General features: G+C 45.3%; 1 protein-coding gene across 9 annotated transcripts in view; it reads right to left on the bottom strand.

Annotated features, from left to right (window-relative positions):
* The window catches only part of PRELID2 (PRELI domain containing 2), an 82,090-nt gene that overhangs the window by 57,342 nt on the left and 3,608 nt on the right, over positions 1–21,140 (bottom strand). The window contains exon 2 of one of the 9 annotated variants that reach the window (XM_077326964.1): positions 12,489–12,596. The exons of the other annotated variants lie outside the window; for them this stretch is intronic. The gene's annotated coding sequence lies outside the window, so the exon portion shown is untranslated. The remainder of the gene's footprint in view (positions 1–12,488; positions 12,597–21,140) is intronic. 9 annotated transcript variants of the gene reach the window in all.

Genomic DNA, 21,140 nt, shown 5'->3' on the forward strand with positions numbered 1-21,140 from the left:
CCCCTTGGTTTGATGTATCTCCGCCATCCACTGTCACCCCCTCCTCAGTTGGCATCCCAAATACAATTTGAGAAGTACTCTCAAACTGACCATGGGTCTTTGTATGCCTTACATTCCTACCCAGCACAATTGACTTTCCAGACCCACTGAATCCCTAAACAATTATACCTCTATCTTTTACTGGCTAAACATCAGTTTGTTCATTATCCCCTCAAAATAATGTTCATTTTGGCTGTCGTAAAACTATATGGTTATTCTTAGCCTTATTCATTGTATAGCCAGCAAGATGCTTTTTGTTTTGTTGTCTAATGGAGCTTAGTATGTCTCATGCAATTATATTTACTGATATGTGCCAAATGAAGAGCCTCTTGTGGCGCAGAGTGGTAAGGCAGCCGTCTGAAAGATTTGCCCATAAGGCTGGGAGTTCAATCCCAGCAGCCGGCTCAAGGTTGACTCAGCCTTCCATCCTTCCGAGGTCGGTAAAATGAGTACCCAGCTTGCTGGGGGGTAAACGGTCATGACTGGGGAAGGCACTGGCAAACCACCCCGTATTGAGTCTGCCATGAAAACGCTAGAGGGCGTCACCCCAAGGGTCAGACATGACTCGGTGCTTGCACAGGGGATACCTTTACCTTTTTACCTTTATGTGCCAAATGACAAATGATGACTTTAAATAAAATAGAATTCACTTTCAGTGAGTATATAGACCTTCTCCCTGTATAGTTGTTTCATATGCTGTTCTCTGGGGTACAATAGTATGTACCACTTTCATTCCCTTTAGTTATGGAAGAATATTCCATGAGTCTTTTCTTTTAATAGTAATCCATCTAAGACTATTTCTATGATACTATTTCATAGACCTGAAGAAACTGGGTGAAATTCCACTAGAGTCTTCATAATTTTGGATGGAATTTACAACTGGCTAGATCAGGGGTAGTCAAACTGTGGCCCTCCAGATGTCCATGGACTACAATTTCCATGAGCCCCTGCCAGCAAATGCCTGCAGGGGCTCATGGGAATTATAGTCCATGGACAACTGGAGGGCCGCAGTTTGACTACCCCTGGGCTATATGGATATATCACAAGGCCTTCAAACTGTGTACCATAGAAAACCAGTTCATCCCAGATACCAACTAGGCAACGCATGCTGATTGCAAAGTTCTTCTGTGATGTCTCCTGCATAGTTGCACAGAATATTGGAGAATTAGTAAAAGGTGTCTATAAATGTCATCTTGATTTCAAGAATCCAGCTACAATGAACTAGACCCAAGCTGCCGTCACTCCCAAATCACTTGCTGCAAGCATGTCCATTATTTGTAAACCGCTCCTGCGGAGTGGTAGAAATAAAAGGGTAAGGGCTAAAGGGGAGGAGAAAGGGAGGGCTCTGTCTGGAATAAAAACTCTGAATGTCCATCCAGGGCCAAGCAGCCAATGGTGAGCCGCGCGAAGCTCGGCTCCCCATTGGCTGCTTGGCCCGGCCTCACCTGGCCCGCCTAGGGAGTCACTGCGTTGAAGAAGGAGCCCTTCTAATGTGGTGAGTCCTCCGGCTGGCTTCTCTGCGACGTCCCTGCTCCTTTCCCGCCCTGTGTGCCTTTCCCCTGGGGGCCGAGGGACCACGCTACCTTCTCCCGGGCCCAGGGACAGCCTCTTCCCGGCCCAGGAGAAGGCCACAAGTCTCGGCCGGGGGGGGCAGGCCTTCTCCCGGCCCCGGAAAGAGCCTTGCTGCGTTGCAAATGCGGCGAGGCTCTTCCCGGCCCGAGGAGAAGGCCGCAAGTCTCAGCCAGGTGGGGGGGGAGCAGCCTTCTCCCGGCCCCAGAAAGAGCCTTGCCGCGTCGCAGACGCCGGGTGGGGGAGGCCGGCCTTCTCCCGACCCTGGAAAGAGCCTCGCCGCCTCGCAGACGCGTCAAGACTCTTCCTGGGGCCAGGAGAAGGCCGCCAGTCTCACCCAGGTGTGGGGGGGGATGCGGGGGAGAACACCTTCCCCGGCGGCCCACAGCCCATTGCTGCCTCTCAGAGCCAGCGAGCACACTCCTGCCTGCCGGGGACGCCCTGTGGCCTGCAAGGGTTGAGAAAGGCCTTCCCAGTCTCGCCCGGGTGTGGAGGGGGGAATGCGGGGGAACCCCTTCCCCGGCGGCCCACAGTGCCAACGCTGCCTCTCAGAGCCAGCAAGCGCACTCCCGCCCGTCGGGGACGCCCTGTGGCCTGCGAGGGTTGAGAAAGGCCTTCCCAGGCTGCCGGGAGCACTCCTGCCCGCCTGGGAACGCCTATAGCTGGGCCAGGGGCTTATGCTCCGGACAGGTGCCCTTCCCAGCCGCCCTGCCAATGCTGCCAGGGCCGCTGGGAATGGCTAGTGCCCGCTGTATTTTTCGTACAGCAGACTTTATTTCTAGTCAGTGTATAACCCAACAGCAATGTGGTTCACATAATACGATCAACTGCAACATTTGTATACTTTTGTTTTGTATGGACTATGCAGATATATAGGACCTGTTAGATCACACACAAGGAAAAGAGTAAACAAGGAATGTTTCCCATCTCCATTCAAAAGCAGTCATGGGCAATCATTGATTCTACACCTTAACAACTAAAGCTTACAGTTTGTTATATGTAAAGAAAGTGGGCCACTGAGCAGAGACTTAAAGGTAGATATAATCTGTCTAAAATGTCCACAGAGTGGTAAATTACTTCTGACTTAACTTGGTGGGTATATGCTTTGTTTACGGGGAAAATACAGATCAATAAGCATGGGTGAAAGTTCTGCTTTACTAGTGAACACTGTTAAAAGTTTTCAAAAACACAAAACTTCATTAACTAGATCATCATCTCCAAAACGATTTAATGCCATCTTGTGGTAAACTGTAGAAATGTATGAAACTATCCAAATTCTGAAGGAGAGCAGAAATTCAGTTTCAAAATATTTGATGGCAGCCATAATAGGGGAAAATACACATTGTGGACGTGGATGATATAGTCCCACCATTGCTAGAAGATCCTGTGCAATCTTTGCTTAGCAACTCTGGGCTGTATGAAAAAATAATGTTTCTTTGTAGTTTGTTATAGTTAAATTACCAAAGCATCTCATATTTGGAGTTACAAAGTAATAAGTGCCCATGAGACCAGCTGCTCAAGGACCGACTGTTTGATTTGTTCAAAAATTTTGCTACCTACAGATGTCAAGCTAATGGGTTGGTAGTTACCTGGATCCTCCTTCTTCCCCTTCTTGAAGATGGGAACAACATTTGCCTGCCTCCAATCATCTGGCACCTCACTTGTTCTCCAAGAAGTGTCAGAAATAATGGACAGAGGTTCTGATATGACATCTGCAAGTTCTTTTAGTACACTTGGTTGCAATTGATCTTTGTTTCATCTAAAGAAACTAGGTGTTTATGGATTGCCCCCACATTGATCCTAGGCCACCAATTCCATGCCCCTATTGTGATATGTTTTTGCCACATTGACCACCATTTCCCTCACAAGAGAATACTGAGGAGAAATAAGAGTTGAGCAGTTCAGCTCTGTCCTCATCATGTTATAATTTCATTTTCTTGTCCTCACAGTAGTACTACAGTGTCCTTACTCTTTTTCTTACCTGAAATATAACGAAAGAAGCCTTTTTTGCTATGTTTAGCACTTCTTGTTAGTCTAAGCTCATACTGACTTTTAGCTTTTCTAACACTCTCCCTACAATCACTGGTAATTTGTTTATACTCATCCTTGGGGATAAGGTCTTCCTGCCATTTCCCAACTGACTTTTTATTCCTCAAATCTTTTGACAGCTGCTTATGGAGCCACCTTAGCTTCCTTAGGCTCCTTGCATCTTTTCTTCCTGAGGGAATTGTCTGTGATTGAGCGTTCATTATTTCACTTTTAAGAAACTCTCAGCCCTCTTGGACTTCCATCTCCTTAAGGCTTTCTGAACACGGGATTCTAATCAAAATATCTTTAAGCCCGTCAATATTTGTTTTCCTGAATCCAGTCCATGTGTCCAACTACATAAAGGTTTTTCTCTTTCCCACAATTGTAAATTCCAAAATCACATGATCACTACTTCCAAGTGTGCCCACTACTTCTACCTCATCTACCAGTTCTTCCCTATTGAGAAGAATCAAATCTAAAATAGCAGACCCTCTGGTTGCCCTCTCTACTTTTTGGGAAATGAAGCTGTTGGCAAGACAAGTCAAGAATTTATTGGAGTTTGCATTTTTACTAGAATTGCTCTTCCAAGATATTTGGGTAATTGAAGTCACCCATGACCACTGTGTCCCTCCTCTTTGAGAATTTTGTAATCTGATCTAGGAGTATCTCATCCAAGTCCTCTGACTGGCTTGGAGATCTATAGCAGACCCCCACAATAATACCATTCTCATTTCCTACTCCTTTTATATTTATGCAAATACACTCAACTGAACTTTCATGTTCAGGTACCTGTATTTCCTCACAAATATACAGATTCTTAACAAATATTGCTACACTTCCCCCCTTCTTTACTTGTCTGTCCCATGTGAATACCCTCAACTTTAGTATTCTAATTATGAGTATTATCCCACCAAGTTTCTGCGATTCCTGTTAGGTCATAGTCCCCTTCCTCTATTAGGACTACCAGTTCCTCCTGCTTGTTTCCCATACTCTGTGCATTAGTGTAGAGACATCATAATCCATCCTTTGTGTGCCCCGTAGTTTTGGGTTTTGAAATTCCTTGTAAGTTAGTAGTTGCATGCTTATGTGCCATTTCCTATAAATTTGCAATTTTCTCATCTTCAGTTCTTGCCATCACATTAGGTTCTGAATTTATGTCTCGCTCCTCCTTTGGATTTAATGTAAAGCCCTATTCACCAGGTGTGCAAGGCTTCTCCCAAAAATATTTTTTCTTTCCTTATGAGGTGCAAACCATCTCCTGGTAATATCACCTCATATTGACATTGTAGACCATGATCCAGAAATCATGGATCTTAAAGCATCAATTTATGGCTGAGCTAACTAATGTTTACAAAACATGCACATGGCAGATAATAAGCATAAAATATATATGTCTTCCTTTCAAAGCTCTTGGAAAGCTGTTTTATAAATCATATATATAAATATAAATATATATATATAAGAATAAGAATGTTATGATTTTACATTTATTATTTAATTAATTACTAGCCCATCACTCCCACAGAGTGGCTCATGGTGGTGAACAAGGCATTAACGCAATAAAACTCCCATTAGAAATTCCACAACTTTAAAATCAACATACCCTGGCAGCGATAAAAACCTCCTCCCCCCACCCATTCTACCCACAGCATTTTTACTCAGTCAAAGGAGAACCTGATATCCTGGTTAGATTGTGGAGGGGCAACTGATCTTACCTGCCCTGGCCTCAACCAAAGACATGGTGGAGGAGCTCGATTTTGCAAACCCTGCTGAACTGTGACAGCTCTGTCAGGGTCCTCAGATCTTACAGGAGCTCATTCCACCAGGTCAGGGACAAGACAAAGAAGGCCCTGGTTCTGGTTGAGGCCAGGTGAACTACCCTTGGGTTGGGGATCTCCAATAGATTAGCACTCGCAGAAAAAAGAGCTCTTTAGGAGGGTGTAAGGATGCAGCTGGTCCCTCAGATATGTGGTAGCCTTGAAGATTAATACCCAAGCCTTGAACTTGATCCAGGCTGCAACCGCCTACCAATGCAGCTGCCTCTGCAGAAACTAGATATTGACACTCCAAGATGTACCCCTGAGGAATCTAGAAGCCACAATCTGCACCAGTTGCAATTTCCGGGTCAAGGACAAGGTTAGGCCTGCATAGAGTGAGTTACAGAAGTTCAGATTAGAGATGGCCATTGCATGAATCACTGTGGCCAAGCATTCCGAGGACAGATAGGGTGCTTGTAACCTTGCCTGGTTACAACATTCCCCAGTCAACATTCCCCAGTCAATGGTATTCACTGGGGAAGGAACTGGCAAACCACCCCGTATTGAGTCTGCCATGAAAAAGCTAGAGGGCATCACCCCAAGGGTCAGATATGACCCGGTGCTTGCACAGGGGATACCTTTACCTTTACCTAATCTTGCCTGATATAGATTGTAAAATGCCGTGCAGGGTACTCCTGTGACCTGGGCCTCCATCGATAGGGAGGCATCCAGGATCACCCCCAAGTTCCTGGCCGAGCATGAGTTTTTAAGTTGCACCCCAGCCAAGGTGGGTAGGCTTGATTCCTGATCTGTTGCCTTCCTGCCCAGCCATAGGAACCCCATCTTGGTGGGGTTGAGGTTCAGGTAACTCTGTTCCAACCATTCAATCATGGCTTCCAAACTTCTGGCAAATGGGGGGGGGGTGAATCTGGGTCACCACCTATTAGGAGATAGAACTGGGTGTCATCCACATATTGGTGACATGCCAGCCTATAACTCCAAACCAGCTGGGTCAGAGAGCGCATAAAGATATTAACCAGTGTAGGGGGAGTACTTGGAACCCCTCAAGGGAGTTGAAAAAGATCCAAACCACTCCAATAGAGCTGGTGCTGGAGATCGTCCATCAGGGCAACCAGCACCATATCTACTCTGTGGCCAGGACAGAAGTTCAACTGGTATGGATCAAGCATTGAAGTTTCCTCCAAGAATGCCAGCAGCCATTCCATGGCAGCCCTTTCAACCACCTTACCCAGAAACACCACATGTGATACCAGGTGGTAGCTGGCTGGATCCTGAGGTCCAGCAATTTTTTTTTTCAGGAAGGGATGTACGACTGCCCCCTTCAGCACGTCTGGGAACTCCCCAGTAGACCGGGAGAGATTGACACCAAGTCTACCTTCTGCCCTGCGAAATAATGTCACAAGGTAGACGACTTGTATTGCACAAAATCAGTGTTGACTGATGCCACCCTTACATGCCTGAGAATGAGATAGAAGTTAGAAGGGCAGCAAGCATGTCCAGGCCTCCAGCCATGAGATCTCCATGGTGTGGGCCTATTGGACCTTCATATCCCCTTGCCTTTCTCTTGTCCAACCCCTGACCACCACAATACCTCCTTTGACCCATAATCATCAGGACCCTGACCCTATCTGGGCCCCTCCCCCATAGCACTCCTCTCCCTGAATAATTCCCCATAAGGAAAGCAGCCGTACCTATCTCCCAACTAGTCATAACTTAATATCTGCACTAAGATAACCCACCCACAAACCCCACCGCCACCACCCTAACCTCATTAATTCAGATAGAGTAAAACAAAAACTAAACTTGCCTCTAGAGGCAGAACACAAATCTCCTCTCATGGGGTCTCTTTGGGACTGCCTCCCCGAGGCTCCCTTGGGCCACCTAGAACTCCCCCCCCCTCCAACCACTTCCTCAAGATCATCTTGGGATCAATGCCAATTCACTGTGGCAACTAACAATACCGGGCTGCCACCACCAGATGTCCCCAGAGTCCATCATCTGGTCATCCCCACATCCTCCTACCCCCAGCAGCCCTGCATTGATCCTTCTGGGGGACAGATTATACTCTCCCAAGGCTGAAGTGCCAGGGGAGTCCCTCTCTCTATTGACACCCCACTGTCCAATGCATCAATGCTCTTCCGGGTATACTCCACACCCTATTCTGGCCCCCTGGCAGGCCTTGTCAGCTGGGATCGGAGAAATCCCTGGACCACCTTGCCTCTTTAGCTGACATCCACTGCCAAATCTTCTCCAACCACTTCCCCATTTGTCCATAACTTGCCAAATGAGAGCGGGCGTTTCCAGCCTGTGTTATTCCTACAGAGGTGTTGGGCTCTTCCCAGGCCCAATGACCAAAGGGAGCCTCTGATGTTCTCACCACAATCCCAAGTCTGCCTTTCAAAAGCAGGAAAGAAGGCCACTACTTGTAGGTAACCTCACTGCACCCCACAGTGGGAAGGGGGGGATTCGGAGAGGGAGTTAGTAGGAGGACAGAACCATTGCAACAATAGGGCTTGAGTGTCCATCACCCTTTTGTCCTAGGTGGGAGCTCACCCCGGGCTAGGCTGCTGGTAGAAATTGCCTGCCATCGCTCTTTCTGCGTTGGCTTCTTCATCTGGGATCTTAAGGTCCTCAACCAGTTGTTATTACTAAGCAGAGTTGCTGGCCCCAGCTGATTACCATGGAGAATCCCTCAAAGTGTGGCAGATCAGGATCCTCACTCCCAGTGAGAGAGAGAGCTTTTGACCCATGTACTAAACAGGGGTGGGATATTGGAACTCTTATTGATTGCCATCTGGTTACAGTTTTAAGGTGTGTTCTTAGGGGCTTTTACTGTGTTTTACTGTATTGTTGCAAACTGCCACGAGACTTTTTGAGAGCGGTGATATATAAATGTAAAAATAAAATTACTCCGTCCGGGCTCCACTCTCTTCCCCATCTGCAACTGCCCACTGCCAAAGTGAGCAGGGCACTGTTTGGAACTACTCCATTCATTCTTCTTCTCTACCCTGAACTCCCTCAGCCAGAGCTTCAGGAAATAGTCAAATTGAGGGCTGGAAACTCAATTTGCTAGCTAATTGGTTGAGCACTATCGCATTGCTTCTGCTACCAACACAATTTTTCATACTTTAAAAGTATTAAATGTTCTACAAAACTTAAAAAATGCCATGCTATTTTAACAGACATTAAGGTATGGGTAGGTCTATGCTTCTGCTATCTTCCTTATGTGGGGGGAAAAAGAATCCATATATACACCTTTTAGGCCTTTCATCTTTGTTTCTCTCCTCTATCCCACTAAGCACCAAACTGCTTTTAAGATCCCCAAGGTTAGAGAGAAGCTTGCTTATGATGCAGTAGGCAGGCCCATGGTTGGGGAAAAGATGAAAGCCTTACTTGGCATGAAGAGCTAAAAGTGCATTTCTCTAGATCCTGAAACTTGATGAGATATGATGGTGATTTTCCTGCTTTGTTCCATCAAGGAGGATGAACAAATTCCTTTCGTGATAGTGTTGGCACAGTGTAAAACTAATGATTAATAATGTTACCTCTTCATGTGATGCTATTTCTGAAAATGTATTTATTTCTCCCCATATACCATCTGCAACAACAAAAACAAATATCACAAAACAATCAATAGGTATGCACTTATCAAGTAGGGAATTCTGCTAAGAAGTTTAGAGGAAATAGCATAATCTATAGGCAAACGCTACACTCAATATGCCAGCAAATTTGGAAAACTCAACAATGGTCACAGGATTGGAAAAAGTCAGTTTACATTCCAATCCCAAAGAAGGGCAATGCCAAAGAATGTTCAAACTACCACACCATTGCACTCATTTCTCATGCTAGCAAAGTTATGCTCAAAATTTTAGAAGCTAGGCTCCAGCAATATGTGGACCAAGAACTTCCAGAAGTACAGGCAGGATTTCGAAGAGGCAGAAGAACTAGAGATCAAATTGCCAACATAGGCTGGATCATGAAGAAAGCTAGGGAGTTCCAGAAGAACATCTACTTCTGCTTCATTGACTATGCTAAAGCCTTTGATTGTGTGGAGCACAACAAATTGTGGCAAGTTCTTAAAGAGATGGGAATACCAGAGCATCTTATTTGTCTCTTGAGAAACTTATATGCAGGTCAAGAAGCAACAGTGAGAACTGAACATGGAATCACTGATTGGTTCAAAATTGAGAAAGGAGTTCGGCAAGGCTGTATACTGTCGCCTTGCCTATTTAACTTGTATGCAGAGCACATCATGAGAAAGGTGGGATTAGAAGAGTCACAAATTGAGATCAAGATTGCAGGGAGAAATATCAACAACCTCAGATATGCAGATGATACCACTCTAATGGCAGAAAGTGAAGAGGAACTAAAGAGCCTGTTGATGCGGGTGAAGGAGGAGAGTGCAAAAGTTGGCTTGAAACTCAACATCAAGAAAACGAAGATCATGGCATCCGGCCCTCTCAATTCCTGGCATATAGATGGGGAAGAAATGGAGATATGGAGAAATGGAGATAGACAGATTTTATTTTCCTGGGCTCCAAGATCACTGCAGATGGGGACTGCAGCAAAGAAATTAAAAGACGCTTGTTCCTGGGGAGGAAAGCTATGGCAAATCTAGACAGCATCCTAAAAAGCAGAGACATCACCCTGCCAACAAAAGTGCGTTTAGTCAAGGCTATGGTATTCCCAGTTGCAATGTATGGCTGCAAAAGTTGGACCATAAGGAAGGCTGAGTGTCAAGGAATTGAGGCTTTTGAACTCTGGTGCTGGAAAAGACTCTTGCGAGTCCCTTGGACTGCAAGGCTAACAAACCGGTCAGTCCTAGAGGAGATCAGCCCTGCCTGCTCCTTAGAAGGCCAGATCCTGAAGATGAAACTCAAATACTTTGGCCACCTCATGAGAAGGAAGGACTCCCTGGAGAAGAGCCTAATGCTGGGAGTGATTGAGGGCAAAAGAAGAAGGGGACGACAGAGAATGAGGTGGCTGGATGGAGTCACTGAAGCAGTAGGTGCAAACTTAAATGGGCTCTGGGAAATGGTAGAGGACAGGAAGGCCTGGAGGATTATTGTCCATGGGGTCGCGATGGGTCAGACACGACTTTGCACCTAACAACAACATAGGCAAACCCTAGAGGGAGTCACCCCAAGGGTCAGACATGACTCGGTGCTTGCACAGGAGATACCTTTACCTTTACCCTTATAGGCAAACTATACAGATAGAAATACGGCGCTAAATAGCATTGTATACAGTGTTGTATAGTGGTTAAGAGTGGAAGCCTCTAATCTGGAGAACCAGGTTTAATTCTCCACTCCTCCACATGAAACCTGCTAGGTGACCTTTGACCAGTAACAGTTCTCTCAGAGTTCTCTCAGCCCCACCTCTCTCACAAGGTACCTGTTGTGGGGAGAGGAAGGTGATTGCAAGCCACTTTGAGATAAACATACTACACAAAGTTTATAAAAATAAGGTTAAAGAGGTACGAAAACAACCTTTAAGATGGTATTTTGAATTTGGTGGAAGAATCTGGACCAAGAAATAATACACATAAAATCATAATTTAAATCCTTTAGGACAATTAAAAAATATTGCCGTTTAAATGTAGCTTTAAATAACTGGATGCAATAAAGATCTGTACGCAATCAATTCTATTGGAAGGAATCTCTTTTAAATCCTAGAGGATTTAAATCCCGGAGGCGGGATTTACAATAAATATACAATAAAACCCCATAAAACACCACGATAGCAAATAGCAAAATAGATGGCGACCTCTCACTCAACTTGTCTAATATCCATCCCCTCCCCCATTCATTTTAAGATGGTCTGTCACAAACCTTGACTTGGACATCAATGCCTTGGCTAACAGAAAAAAGCCACAAAAATCACACTGACTAGGTAAGCATATGTAGCTAAATAAAAGGATTCCACAGTAAAATATTGTTCCAAAATGGATTGCCTTAAAGTTAACATTTCTTCATTTACCTTTTAATGTTTATTTTTGATCTAAATAAATAGGTTTTGTTACATTTTGGTTTAAGATGTGGCCCTCTATAGGCACTGGGCATGCTCATGCAGCCCCCATTCGGCAAAAGGTTGGGGACCCCTGACCTACAGTGTTTGCAATTAGCCCATTGTCTCAACCAGCAACAAATCCAGTGGGCATTGTTCTTCTCCAGGTTCAACTTTACCATCAAGTACATCTCTGGCACCCAGAACCGCAAGTTGTCTAAGCAACTTCAATATATTGAGGACCCCGACCCATGGCCAATCCCCTGCCACGTCTGCTACTCTGAGTGTTTTTTGCTGCCCCCGTGTTTCCAGATTTCCCTCAGCATATACCGAAGCAGCAACAATGAGACCTATGGTCCCAGAACCAAATACAAAATCTCCAGCCTGACACCCACTCAGACAACCATCTTTGAGATGGGGTTTTGTATCCTGAGGAGTGGGTGGTCATGCCCACCATTGAACTCTGGAAGCACATGCTGCAGGGCTTTCATGACGACCCCACAGCAGGACCATCTAATTTACTGACTCCACTCCCGATTTCAGCTTAGATTTTGACTCTTGCTCTCTCTGGCTTTCGAGCTCAACTCGGCTTGACTCTGCTCCCCTCCCTACTTGCTGTTAACAGTGTCTCCCTTGGCTTTTGACCTCCTGGATTGGACTTGGCACAACCACATGGCTGAGCAGGTGCAGCCCAGCAGGGCAGCACAATTATACAGGAATTGTACATAACATTCATCACCACAGGGGCGATGTGTCATGCATTACAGAGGCAGGGCCCAAAACCATGGTGATACAAGCTTTCATACCTCATTCTCTGAACAGTGATTGTGCTGGCAGGAGGAGAACAGTGTTTTCCTAACTGCCACAATCTGGGCTTAAGAGATGAAAGAATGCAATTTCTACACAGTGAGATTCAAGTTGAAGGCAAAACATCTGTATTTCCCAGCTTCAAGGGATTCCATTGCATTATGATTTCCTGAAAAACTGTCTCTGCCAGCACTGCCATTTTAATTGTTTTTCACTCTCCCAGGGCCAGGCTGAATTTTTCACCATTACTTTACTCTTTACCTGAGTTATAAATACTGTTGTGAGGGATCAGAGTCTCAGGTGTTTTGTCTTTTTGTTCCAGACATACTGCAGAAATTTGGGGAAGTATTGAATACTCTGCTTCAGCAGCTGCATAATAAGGCAGAAAAAGTTATGTAATACATACTCATTAAGGCTAAAACAATATTTTGTACTTTATGACACATATAATTAGTATAATTGTGGCTGCATGCTACACAAAGTTGCCTAGAATTTGTACCCATTCAGTTTGTAATCCTGGGTACATTGACTAAGGAATAAATCCTGTTTAATGCACTGGATCTTGCATCTGAGAAACACACACAAGAGAAACAGCCTACAGTATGAATTCTTGAATGGACTTAAAGATACAGGATATCATTGAAAATCCCAAGGGGATGATTTAAATCTCTTCTTTTGAATCTCATTTTTGCCTTACTTTGAACTGACTGAAAATTGATATTACACTGAACATTTGCAACACAAAAGCCAATAGTAACATTCAGCTAAAAGGATTTCTGAACTGATTACAAACACTCAGAACTGGTGAGCTAAAGCCAATGAAATCTGTCTATTCTTCTCATTTGTTTTAGCATAACACTATCAAGCTGTTTGGATTAGGTACAGTCAAGAGAAACGTCCTAAGACAGAGCACCATCATACTCGTGGACACTTTTCCAGATATCCCAGTGTTTTCTGAAAGAATGTGAGGCTCCCTTGGTTTCATGCCAAGCAGGATTTCTAATTGGCTGTCAAGTGCCACATCTTGGGCATCATGATGGATGAGAGAACAGGCTGAGGAGACCCCTGGGATCCAATACAAAGCCATGTGTTTCAAATCCATTCAACAGCAAAGAAAGGGTTAAACATGAGCAGGTTCCTTGTCGAAGACCAGGAAAGAGGGCCAAACCCTATTTCTTATAACATGCAAAGCTCCACCCAGGAGCAGTGTCATTTGACAGTAGAGCATGTCAGGGTTACATAGAGAAATAGGCGGGGCGGAGGTATCCCCACCAGATATGCAGATGAGCATGGTCAAGACATTCTAACATCAAAGCACTCCAACTCTTTGTGGTTCATAATGGTTCATAATACAAAACATCCCTGGAAAATGGGGAGGAAACTTATCACATCAAAGACTATCTTAGTTGTTCCAGACATACTGCAGGCAGCTGGCACACTAAGGTTAATACAAAGCTGTAATAACAGAAAATTCCAACAAGAATAAAACGGAATAGCAGCTTCTACACATCAGCAGGAATGCAAGTAATAGGTCCGTCCCTAAGGGCCATCAGAAATAAAAGACATATCAGATGTTTACCACAATGTTCATACCTGGAGTTCTCCAGGTGAGGACTGGAGACTCCAAACTCTTTGATTCATCTTTACACAGCCCGCGGCACCGCGGACTGAATAAAGCCGTAAGGGCTTAGGGGGAGGAGTTAGGGCGGGCTCTGTCCGGGATGAGGAAGGGTGCCAATTGGCCCCTTCCTCCGGACAGACGATTGGCCCGGCCAATTCCCGCCCTGCTGACAAGGAAGCAACTGCGAGCCGCGCTCCGTGCGGCTCACAGTTGCTTCCTTGCCGGCAGCCTGATGCGTCGGGAGGCGCGAAGCGCCTCCGACGCCTCAGGCCACCGGCAAGGGAGCCCCCGCCAGCCGCGCAGAGCGCGAAGCGTCTCCGCGTCAGGCCGCAGCCCAGCGGAACCCCCGGCAGTCGCGTGGAGCGCGGCTGCCGGGGGCTCCCTGCCCGATGGCCTGATGCAGCGAGAGGCGCGAAGCGCCTCTCGCCGCATCAGGACGCCGGCCAAGGGAGCCCCCGCCAGCTGCGCTCCACGGGACTGCTGGGGCTCTCTTGCCTAGCACCCGCTGTATTTATTTTACAGCGGGCTTGATTACTAGTAAATGAATAATCAAACAGACTCTCCCACCTAGAGTAAGATTTACAACACACAGGCAGTTCCCTACAAGAAGGCAATTAATATATCAAACAGTTTATACTACAAAGGCCAAAGCAGGTGGAGCTCAAAGGTATAAACAACATAGCATCAGGCGTCCAAAGGGTGTGAATTCTACTGACATGGGTCATACCTTCAGGGCCCATCTGGGCACATTCCAGAACTGTTGTTATAGTTACTACTGGTCCAGCCCTAGTCCAGGAGAAGCCCAGCAGGACTGACAATAACACCATTGATACACATTTAAGATCAGCAATAGAGAGAATAACAAAACACTGGAGTTATGACAAACTGACAGAACCAAACTGGGTTCTGACATGGCCACTAGCGATCTCATTGGTTGTGTAGATTTCACTGACAGCTGCCACTACTATCTTGGTTATATTCTTCTTTCCCAGTGTTTACCACCCATCCAACAAAACGCCATCTAAATAAATCTATTATCCCTCCCTCTTTTTCACTTGAGGAAGGAGGTGGTGAGAAATGGACTTATTTAATATTTACTTATTAATAATTTTAATATTTTAAAACCTAATGTTTAAAGTCGTATTTATGTATTTTAACTCTTTGTAAGCCAGCCTGAGCCCCCAGGGAAGGGCAGGGTATAAATGTCATAAATAAATACAATTACCACTGCACTTGGACTTCCTATGTGTATTTATGTGCACGTCTCTGCCTCCCAACAACCATTTTGTAATTGTCTCCACTCCTGCAGCAGCCATTTTGTTATCATGCCTGCCACTCTGCATCAGAATTCCAAAGGTACTCAGAGGCTCACAAGTATGGATCTCCTGATCTGAAACAATCACTATGACTTTAATTCACACGAGAGGCTAAAGTGTGAGAATGGACTGCACCATTTCACACTGCAGACAGAAGATTGCTTTTTAATTTAAAAAAAACTTCCTGCAAACAGGAACATCTAGATAGCAAGCCAAGAGAATGCATAAGATCATGCTTCCTACTACCTTAGTTCAGTATGTGCATGGAGGATTTTTCTATGACAAGAAACAATGAAATCTACCACTTGTGATCCATTCTACCGCCTTAGTTCTTTATCATCTCATTCCCTGCATGTTAAAAACAAGAGGTGAGAAAGGGAATGACTGGGTAGATACCCATTTTGCCTGCTTGGAATCCTAAACAAGGAAGAAATGTCTCATTGAACAGAACAACTGGAGCACAAAAGATATTGGGTCTATTTATTAGCAGTTCACACACAGTTCATGGTGAGCAAAAAGTAGACCACGTATTCTGTCCCTCAGTATCACTGTTCCCAGTAACCTGCCTTCGTTAATACCAGCAATTTTGTAAATGCATGATCTTCAGCAACAGCTGTAGTAACTGTAGCTGTTCATGACGGTGGATTAGCATGGGGCAGAGGAGAGACTGTTCTCTCCAAATATATGCAGAAGGCAATAGTTTCATGGTCACTCTATTTAGAACAAAATTTGAGTCTAATGGCACCTTTAAGACCAATAAGTTTTATTCAAAGCATAAGCTTTCACGTGCACGCACACTTGTTCAGACACAATGAAATGAGAATTACCAGTTCACAAATATAGGCAAAGGGTGAGCCATAAATTAGTACACAGAATAATGAAGATGTTTAACAGATTCACAGACCACACAGGAATGACAAACTACATTTATAAGGTTATCATTTGTTTTGGTTCAACTCAATGGGAAAAATACAGCGAAGGAAATAAATGTCATGATTGGACTACTAAACAGATTTCTCTAATAGAATTGAATAATGTAATGAATAATAGGGAAGAGGATGCTGTGGTGTACCTCCATGCATGGGGGGAGACAGATGGAACACAGGTGAAAGTCACAATTAATTTTTGCGTTCCACAACTGGGGATGCATCTATCCATTAGTCTCCAATCATTCTTCTCTTACCTATGTTTTCCCCCCATAGTTGAACACAAACAAATAATTTCATAAACTTGTATAAACTTTATAAACCTGCATGATCCATGAATTTGTTAAAAATCGTCATTGTACTATCTACTCATTTATGGCTCACCCTCTGCCTATATATTTGAAGTGTTAATTCCCATTCCATTGTATTTGAAGAAGTACGTGTGTACATGGAAACTTATACCTTGAATAAAACTTTGTTGGTCTGAAAGGAGCCATTGCACTCAAATTGTGAGTGGGTGGCCAGGAAGGGTTGTTTCTGTGCTTGACTCTCATGGTCCTTTCTTGCATGCTCAGCAAAATGCCAATCACCACTTTGGGGTCAGGAGACAAATTTCCTCCAGGCCAAACTGGTCAGGGATTTTGGTTTTGGTGGGGGAGGCATCATCACCTGGGCATGAAGTTAGGGTCACTGTGAGTGAGCAGGGAGTTGTGAGTTTCCTGTACTGTGCAGGGGGTTGAACTAGATGACCCTGGAGGTACCTTCCTAACGCCATGATTCTATTATTCTAATTTAGTTCTGCGACTTCAGACCAAACATGGTCAGCCACCTAAATCTACTTGAGTAGAACCAGCAAGCCTGTTATTGGTTTTAATGAAGCCAGTTGTAGACTAAAGTGAAAAGTTATTCAGAAACTGAGTTGAACAGTACAGGAAAGAGGCAGTCCCTGGATGCAACACAGTTGCCAACACTGCATGGGCAAATGGGCTTCCCAGAGGCAGCTTCTTGGCCACTGTAGGAGCAGAAAGCTGGACTAGATGGGTCTTTGGTCTGACCAAGCACAGCTCTTCTCGTGTTCTTATGTAAATGTTGGGAGATTTTGAGATGAAGACCACAGATTCATGTGGAATGTCTTACAACATGACCATCAAGACAATTTCTGGCCATTTTTAATCCTGCTCTTCAGTTTTTTGCGGACAGGATCTGTCCAGTGCAAGTGGGCAACTGTCAAAGCTAGGGTGTAAAGGTGATCTGGGGGCAGAGGAATGATGTATTCTTTGAGCCCCCTGAAGGAAGAGCAGGATAGAATATGGCTGCAAGAGAGAACAAGAAGAAAAATGAATATCTTTAAACCACCCGCGGCGCCACAGGCACCACGGACTAAATAAAACAGTAAGGGCTGGTGGGGAGAAGTTAGGGCAGGCTCTGTCTGGGATAAAAACTCGGAGAATCCTGATTCGCTCCTCTGAGTGTCAATCCTGGACCAAGGATGCAATGGGGAGGCATTGCCTCCTTGGCCGCCGTTGCCTCCGCCTCGATGCGGGGAAAGGAGCAGGGCCGCCGCATCTTCCCTGCTCCTTTTCCCCCATCGAGCCGGAGGCAATGGCGACCAAGGAGGCAATGGGGAGGCGCGCCTTGGCCACCATTGCCTCCGCCTTGATGCGGGGAAAGGAGCAGGGCCGCTGCGTCCTTTCCACCCGCACAAATCTGCCTTCTCCCAGCCGCAGGAGCAGCTGCGCCACATAGCAGGCGCAGCGAGGCCGCTCCAGCGCCCAGGAGAAGGCTGCCGCTAACTCGCTATCGCCGTCGGGGCCCGCCGCCTTCTCCTCGCCGTTGCCGCCGGGGCGCGCAGCCTAGACCGCCACTCCCGTGATGTGCCATGTGGCCGGCCGCCTCAGGCCCGCCCGCAACCAGCGTCCCCGCGGCTCCCGGACCATGAGGACCCAATGCCACCGGAGACAGGTAGGCCGCTTCCCCCCAATCCAGCCTCGGCCCCGCTTCAGCCTTCTGTCATCCGCTGGGGGGGGGATTAAGGCCCCACGGACCCAGTCCAGGCCTACGCAGAAGCCTTTGGGAGTCGGGCCCGGGTCCTATGGCATCTAGCACCCATTTTATTTTTAATTAAAATGGGCTTTAAATCTAGTACTGAGATAAAGGAATTATAAAGAAAAAAATCATTTTAAAAAATTAAAACACCAATAAGAGCAGGGCTGGCAATAAGCTTCCACTAACAAGTATACAGATTAGGAGATATATTTTTTTTATATTCACCATAAACAAACATTACAGAGAAAGAAGAAATCATCGTAGATAAATATAAAACTGAAACTAAAGGCCAAAATGAGACACAAAGGCCATTAAAATGGGAAAAGTGTCTGTGGTTTGAAAAGTTGTCCTTTTGAGTAAAGTGGGGAAGGGATTAAACAAGGTCACCTGCCCTTAATGTGCTAAGTGGGAAACAGGCAGAGAAGCAGTAATTATTTTTTAAATTTCCATTTCATTTCTAAAAAGTCACAGCTAGAGGGCAATAAAGTCAGTGTTAGTGCATTATGGAGATATATATAATTAAGCAGGTTCTACAACTGTATTTAGAGAGAAACAAAAAGAGAATGGGAATTTTCACACAGACACTAGAACTTAGCCACAAAACAACATGTATAGGCAGATGCATGTTAATTTCCCCATGCTGAAAAACAACATTGGAAGGCTATAAGGGGTGGGAGAGTGGTAAGAAAGAAGCAGTACTTAATGCAGAGGGAGAATAAATCAATATTTTTTCTCCCCATTGACAATCATAGTTCTCCAAGACTACTTGTCAGTTACAACTCATGGAGGGAAATGCACATATCTAGACATGAAATCTGTAATTTCTATTAAATATATCACTCAGATACGTTATTCAGATATTTGGATTGCCACATTACCTATATATTGGCAACATCCAGCTGTAGTTATATTTTAAATCAGATGAACAGTTGCAGCCTTCTCTAAACCAGTGCTTCACAGCTATGGCAAGTGAATGAAAGGGCAGAAGAATCCAGACATGCTGCAAGAATTTGCCACTGCTTGAAATCAGGCTTACAGTGCATATAAATTCTCTTGGCCCATAACTTGCTGTCTGATTAAAAAAACAAGGCCAAATACATTGTTTATGAAACACTTCATAGTTTTCTGCTGGTTATCTTGGGGGTTTGGAATACATGTTCTTGAATGTTCCAGGCATGGTTGTTACCATGGGACTACTCAAGAGTATCTGGAAGGGAACACAGACAGATTATTAGCATAATAATGAGAGCTGATAATGAGCTGCACTGGCTACCAAATGGGCTTCCTAACTTAATTCAAAATGCTGGTTTTGAGCTTGAAATGTTCAATCAGCAATCCACTGTAAAGCCTCCATAGGCATGGTGGTGTCTGATGTGCTTTCTGCCCTCCACACGCCTCTTGAAAATAATTTCCACCTGAGTGACCTGTTAATGGTTGCCTTACACATGATTACTACTGTTGGGTTGGTTTTTGCCAGGCGATGGAAACAAGAAAAACACTAAATTACAAGACGTGTGGGTGAAAATAATGAGATCTATACCCTTGTGAAATTAAAAGCATATCAGAAAAGCAAAGATACATTAGAATTCTTATGTACAGAGGATGAAGCTGGAAACAGAACAGGCTGAATTTACACCATAACTGGTGTTAAAGGATGGTCCATGGTGGCAGGTTGTGAAGTGGAAATGTATGTTTATATTTTATTATATTTCTTGTCATTGTTTAATGCAGTGGTCCCCAACCTTTTTATCACCGGGGACCACTCAACGCTGGGGACCACTCACTGCCTTTTACTGAGGCCTGGGGGGGGGGGTAGTTCTCTACTCTCAACCACTGTCCCTAACACTCTCTGATCGCTATGGTAAAGTTTAAACATCCCTTCAAAATAAGATACAGACACGCCACAACAATGAACATAAGGAACATTTTATTTTCATGGAAATTTTAACTCATGACAATGACAAATCAATGAGAACCCTGAGCTTGTTTCTCTGCAACGAGATAGTCCCATCTGGGAGCAATGGGAGACAATGACACCCGAAGTGTGTTGTAAAGGGCGGGGTGGGGGGGAGAAGGCGTCCTTCGCGGCCTATCTCCAATTAGCCAAAGGACCACATGTGGTCTGCGGCCCACAGGTTGGGGATCACTAGTTTAATGAATATTAAATAGCAATAGAATACATTCCAAGGGTTTTGAAAGGAACACAAAGAGGCCTAAATATTCTTAGGCCTGCCTACTTTTAATGCCTGGCCTTTAGAGTTCCAGGGGTAATAAAACTGCAGCCCTCCAGATGTCCAAACGCTGGCAGGGGCTCATGGGAATTGTAGTCCAAGGACATCTGGAGGGCCGCACTTCGACTACCCCTGGTTTATCCCAACAGCCACTTTAAGCTCTGCAGAAAAGGTGTTGCATCATTTCTGCATATAACCACAATGAAGGAAGAAACGCTACTTGCAAGCATCTTTTTAATACTGAAAAGGGCAACTGCGAGTTTGACGACACGCACTAGCCACAAACCAGGCACTCAGGAGCCTTACACGCTGTTTCATCTTTGTTTCTGACTGTACGAAAGACCCTTTGGAACAAGACACAGGAAACTGGCGGGAGGGGGGGAGAGAATAAGTAACTGGAAATATCAAATCTGAAAAGGCTCCTACAGGGAACGAGGAAAGTGTTTAAAAAGACCAAAGAAAAAGTAAGAGAAAGATGGGCCACAGTTCTCGCAACATTGGCAAATTGCTTGGGGGAAACGTGCGTGGGGAAACGCATGCAAAACAGAAAGCTTTCGAGCAGCACGCTCCCGGGCGACTGCCCACGCCCACTCCCGCCACTCCCGTGATGTGCCATGTGGCCGGCCGCCTCAGGCCCGCCCGCAACCAGCGTCCCCGCGGCTCCCGGACCATGAGGACCCAATGCCACCGGAGACAGGTAGGCCGCTTCCCCCCAATCCAGCCTCGGCCCCGCTTCAGCCTTCTGTCATCCGCTGGGGGGGGGATTAAGGCCC

This window comes from Paroedura picta, chromosome 3 (assembly GCF_049243985.1).
Source record: "Paroedura picta isolate Pp20150507F chromosome 3, Ppicta_v3.0, whole genome shotgun sequence".
Classification (NCBI taxonomy): Eukaryota; Metazoa; Chordata; class Lepidosauria; order Squamata; family Gekkonidae; genus Paroedura; species Paroedura picta.